The sequence below is a fragment of the Hylobates moloch genome, unplaced genomic scaffold, assembly GCF_009828535.3.
Source record: "Hylobates moloch isolate HMO894 unplaced genomic scaffold, HMol_V3 SCAFFOLD_19, whole genome shotgun sequence".
Taxonomy (NCBI): domain Eukaryota; kingdom Metazoa; phylum Chordata; class Mammalia; order Primates; family Hylobatidae; genus Hylobates; species Hylobates moloch.
Genome location: NW_026652294.1, coordinates 46,539,944 through 46,546,311, shown reverse-complemented (window position 1 = coordinate 46,546,311; position 6,368 = coordinate 46,539,944).

The following is a 6,368-nucleotide window of genomic DNA, read 5'->3' as shown; positions in this document are numbered from 1 at the left end:
TCTTGTTGTCTTTTTTTCTGATCAGACCCCCTCCTGGAACAAACCCCCACGTATGGACCAGGAAGGGTGGGATGCAGAGGAACCTGGCACAGAAGCCCAGCAATGCCGCTAGGATCTGTGCATGAGGGAGGGGCAGGAAATCCTCCAGAGAAATGGAAGCATCCTGGTGGCCTCATTACACAGGCCTTCCCAGCTTCTTCACATCACCCAGGGAAGAGTATCTTCCAAAGAACCCAGGGGAAAGTGGTTCATGTGGATTGCCAGGGATACACCCCCAACTGGAAGGCCTTGTGAAAAAACCTTCACCCCAGCAAGCTGAGAACGAAGACCTGTTAGGAGGCTGAATGCATGGACTGCTCAGCCTTGGAGCTATATCAAATAACCTGGTGCCTCAGCCCGTGCATAAGCGCAGTGGCAGTCCACGTGATATGCTCCACTCAGGGGACTGAGAGACCCATTTTCACCCAACAATTTCAGCATCTGATTATCAATCCTTACCTTTTCCACACAATGTTATGTGCAAATACCTCAATAGAACCCAATCTGGCAGGTCTCTTCTTAGTAATTGCACATTGAAATGTCTGTTCATCATCTACGCCAGTGGTTTCTTGTATAAAGGAAACAAAAGTCATATAATTCCTTTTACTAAGGTCACTGACCTTTGCAGCTTCTTCCATGATGAGAGAGTAAACAGAAGATGACTAAGTGTTTTTGACATCCAAAGTCACCCACAGCCAGAACCAGAGTCTGGGAGAAGTGTATTTTGGACATTGTGACCTCAACTATGTGAAAGAAAGGAAAGCTGAAGTCCTCTTAAAATAATATTCATTCAATAGATATTTATTGAGCAACAGCTACAGGCTAAAAGCAAACATGACACAGCCTCTTCAGTCTTCATTAGCATGCAAAAGTAGCCCCAAATGCTCCCCATCCCTGTATGCATGCCCCCTTGCAATGTGGCATTTCTGCTTCCCTCATCAAGAGGTGAAGTCTGATTCCTCCACTCTTTGAGCTTGGACCTGGCCATGTGACCTCCTTTAGCGAATGGGACATTAACAGTGTGACACAAGCAGAGGCTTTAAAAGAACATTCTCATTGGGATTTGCTCTGTTGCTCCTGGGGACCCTTCCACCATCATCTGGGCAGGCCTGGACAAGCCACTGGGTATTGAGAGGCAACACTGAGAGAGATCTGAACTGCCTGTGCCATCCCAGCTAAGGTCCTAGACACATGAGCCATCACAGCAGAGAATAGCTGTGCCTGACCTAGATGAGAATGGATGCCAAATAAAGCCCAGCTACCCCTCAATATTGTGAAAAGGAGTAATTTGTTGTGTTAAGACATACTAAGTTTTGGGGTGGTTTGTTACACGGCAAACACTAACTGATACGTTAACAATCCTGGACTTGGAATTAGACACCAAATGCATTAGATTTACAAATAGGTCTCTATGCCAGCAGGGGCAGAGGTGATTATCCCTGGCAGTAGCAAATTGACTTCCACTTGTTCCACTGGTTGTCTGGGACCTGAAAATGGATTGTAATAGTTGGCTCAGTTTCATCTCTAAAGGAGGAGAGTGGTTAAGGCCAGAGAGATTGAGAAGATTCCTGGAATTCTTTGGGAGTTGCTTGACTCTATAGAGACTCTCAGGCATTTTCTGAGAGTCTTGTGGTTCTCTGGAGAATGCTATGGATCTGTAGAGAGTCCCATGGATTTGTGGAGTGCTCTGAGGTATAGTGTCGAGGAGGACTTCTCAAACCAACTGGGGTGAAGCACCATGTTTGTTTGTTCTTTATTTCTAATTCATCACAGTCAGTGACATGACATACAGGTGGGCCATGGGAGATGGAACATGCCCACTATCATGCACTTGGATGCCACGACAACATCAAATTTCTATCAAGTGTTCTAAAGTTTTATTCTCACTGTCTGTACTCACTTCACCACAGCCCTTTAAAAGTTTGTGAATTGGCACTGGTCCCATGCGGGGACAACACTTTGAGTAGCTTTTCTGTAGAAAGAGTTGAGGTGGGCCCTCTAAGTATACAGCCCTGGGCCTAGAACCACAAACTCCCAAAAGCGAAATGAGTTTGACTGTTAACATTTTTCTTTGAACACTGAACCAATATGCCATTTCTTCAGTGCCCAATGCAAGACCTATGGAAAATCAGATAACAGGTGTATTTGTCTGTTTTCATGCTGCTGTTAAAGACATACTGAGACTGGAAAATTTACAAAAATGAGAAGTTTATTGGACTTAGAGTTCCACATGTCTGGGGAGGCCTCACAATCATGGCAGAAGGCAAGGAGGAGCAAGTCACATCTTTCGTGGACGGCAGCAAGCAAAGAGAGAGGGCTTGTGCAGGGAAACCCCCGTCTTTAAAACCATCAGATCTCATGAGGATCCATTCACTCTCATGAGAACAGCATGGGAAAGACCCACCCCCATGATTCAGTCATCTCCCACTGGGTCCCTTCCATAACACGTAGGAATTATGGGAGCTACAAAATGAGATTTGGGTGGGGACACAGAACCAAACCATATCAACAGGAAAACATTTATAAAGAACAGAACATTTACTTCGGAAGGGCACTGAGTAATAATAATAACTCTTATCATTTAGCACCTCATTGGCTAGAAAAAGTAGTTGGGGTAGGAAGCATTATTCCATAGCCATCCATGAGCCACAGTCTTTTTTTTAATAATATTTTTAATATATACTATTCTTTTGAGTGTGGATATATTTGTAATCCATACAAATGATATTGTGCTCTAAGACCTCATCGTTTTTCATTTTTATTCAGCACTGCTACTGAAATCTAACCATGCTGCTATGTGTACATCTAGTTCAAGTTTCCTTTTATAATTATTATTAGGACACTTTAAGTTCTAGGGTACATGTGCACAACATGCCGGTTTGTTACATATGTATACATGTGCCATGTTGGTGTGCTGCACCCATTAACTTGTCATTTACATTAGGTATATCTCCTAATGCTATCCCTCCCGCCTCCCCCTATCCCACGACAAGCCCCGGTGTGTGATGTTCCCCACCCTGTGTCCAAGTGTTCTCATTGTTCAATTCCCACCTATGAGTGAGAACATGTGGTGTTTGGTTTCCTGTCCTTGTGATAGTTTGCTCAGAATGATGGTCTCCAGCTTCATCCATGTCCCTACAAAGGATGTGAACTCGTCCTTTTTTATGGCTGCATAGTATTCCATGGTGTATATGTGCCACATTTTCTTAATCCAGTCTATCATTGATGGACATTTGGGTTGGTTCCAAGTCTTTGCTATTGTGAATAGGAGCCACAGTCTTGATGGCAAGTTGATCAAATGCCAGTTTGTCCCTGAAAGCTGGTAAAAGGAGTGCTGGCAAGGGCTGCTCAAGGAGCCACAGGAACGACCCCCCAGTGCTGGCTGGAGTTCTCATCCACTTTGTTCTCTGTACTCCAGCTGAGCACTTTCACCAATATGGCTCTACCCTCTCTGGGCTCCATGGGCCACACTAAGTACTTGTCAGGGAGGAAAAAGGCCCATTGCAGGATTTGTTGATAAACATATAAAAGGACTCTAAAGGGTCTAAGAAGTTGTGCAATAAAAACAACAAAGTAGAACAAAATAAAAACCTGTTTATGGCCTGTTTCTTAGCCAATTAAGATCCTTTTTTCCTGTAACCCAAAAGGTAGAATGATGGTGCTTTGAACTATGTCCCAGTACATTTTCTCTTCTAGGTGATGGGTAGGTTACTACTCACGGTTTCTCTACCTTCAGACCCTGGCACTGGTGTTCTAACCCTGGAAATTCTCTTGTGACCTCCATCTGCTCTTTATCTCCCTGACTCTCATTTGTCCTCCAGGTCTCAGGTTGTTGTTTTTTGGAAAGCTCTTAAACTCCCTGAGAGGACTGGTTACTAATCTGTCTCTTGTATTCCTATAGCACGCCACGCTTCCCCACAAAAAGCACAATGGATTAGACCTGAGTTGTCTTTTTCTTTGTCTGTCTTCTGCACTAGTCTCTAAATTGGGCAAAAACACCAATTCTGACTCATACCACATGCTCCATAGATGGCTGCAAAATCATAAAAGTAAATTTTTACCTTATAGTTCTGGGCAGAAGGTAAGTGGCTCAGCATGTCACAGAAATAAACCCTTGGCCAAAGTTTTGTTGGGTGTGTTTTCATCCCACAAAACTGCAAACATCACAATCCTGTCACCTGACATGAAAGAGATTGTGTGCCTGGGAGCCTTGCCAAGCTGTTCTTCACCCAGAGGGAGCCCTCGACTGAGATGGGGTGGGGGACCCCAGGCTGACTGCTGACCTCAGTCATAGCTGGACCTAGAGGACTGGAAGTGAGTGAGATGGAGACAGCCTCAGGTCGCTAGGTCAATTTTATAATTCCAGTTCAAGTTCAAAGGTTTTTTGTTTGTTTGTTTTTGTTGTTGTTGTTATTGTTGTTTTAGACCGAGTCTCACTCTGTTGCCCAGGCTGGAGTTCAGTGGCGCGATCTCAGCTCACTGCAACCTCCGCCTTCCGGGTTCAAGCAATTCTCCTGCCTCAGCCTCCCAAGTAGCTGGGATTACAGGCATGTGCCACCACGCCCCGCTAATTCTTGTATTTTTAGTAGAGATGGGGTTTCGCCATGTTGGTCAGGCTGGTCTTGATCTCCTGACCTCAGGTGATCCACCCGCCTGCACCTCCCAAAGTGCTGGAATTACCGGCCTGAGCCACTGCGCCCAGCCCTGACATACCTAGATTTTTAACACTTCTCAATGTCATTGCTGGAGAGTCATTTTTAGGTTAAGAATACTAAAATGGGCATGATTCAGTTTATCCAAAGTTTTGGGGTAAAGATGAGATGTGGAGGGAGAAGGCTGGAAGGAGGCATTGCTTGGGGACAGTGCGGGTTCCTACCCAGGTGTGTTCTAGCAGGCTGGAGAGAGCAGAAGGCAGCTGGTGCTTGGATAAGGGGTACCAGGAGCATGTAGAAGGAAGATGTTGAGAAAATTTAGTGAGTACCAAAATGTGCCAAGCCCTAAGCATATCACACACTGTTTCTTACATTCTTCAGAGTAGCCATATACAGTCAGCCCTCCATATCCAAGGGCTCTTCAGATTCAACCAACTACAAATTGAAAATATTTTAAAATAAATAAATAAAAATTAACAGTGCAGCAAAATAAAAAAAGGCAAATGTTTAAAATGCAGTGTGACAACTATTTACATAACATTTACATCGCATTAGGCAATCACAAGTAATCTAGAGATGATTTAAAGTACACACAAGGATGTGCACAGGATATATGCAAATACTACACTTTTTTATATCAGGGACTTGAGCATCCTCAGGTTTTGGTATCCTCAGGGGCTCCTGGAACCAATCCCCTGTGGATATTGAAGGATCACTGTAATCTCAAATTATCTTAGGCTCAGAGAAATTCAATGAGATGTCCCAAATCACACAGTTACCATGTGTATATAAAGAACTACACTCACTAATGATGCAATTTCAGAGAAATTTTTTTCAGAGCTTATCTTTTCCCTTTGCCTTAATTTTTTTTATACCTAAAGTGACAGTGTTGAAGTTCCACCCAAATTCTGTCAAATCCCGTTTGATCTTTTCCATGTATCTGCTCCCTGGGCTGCCCCCATCACTCGGCTTCCAACAGCCAGTCCTGCAGCTCTTCTCCGTAGCCTGCTTGGGCTTCCAAGCCACTTAACCTGCAGGCAGAGAGAGCTGGGAATGCAGGGGAGCCCCCCTGCCTGCCCCCCACCCCACCTTGGCCATTAACCAGACTGTCAGATTGAGGAAAATGAACTCAGGTTGCTAGCTTTGGGATGGGATAATTATGGGCTGGAACCTACCTTCCAATGTTCCTCCTGGGATCAGGCTGAAGCTACCCTCTGTGGATTTTGCCTGAGATCATACCCTTGCACGGCTTCTTCTCCTTGCCTGCCCTGTTTCCCCTCCCCCTTCGCCAGTCTGCCCTGGGAGCCCTCGCATAATAAGTCATAATAAGTGAATCCTTGTTGCGGTGTCTGCTTCTGGGAAACCTGACCTAAGGCACCACCTCACATATTTTCTTAACGGTGGTGGAAAAGGAAAGAAACAAACAGGAGAGCAGGGAAAGAAGACAGAAAAGATGAAAAAATGGTTTCACTTTGGATTATGGACTGTCCTTTGTCAGTCATGGCCTCATAACAAATTAGACTGAAGTTTCTGAGACATTTCTTTTCACACCACTGTTTCACATAATTGGTGCTTTTCTGTCCAAAATTACAAACAGACTATAACATTTACAGTTTGCAAAATACTTGAGTAGGCTAGAGGGAACTCAGATTGGAAACTGGCAGCTAATGGGCTGAA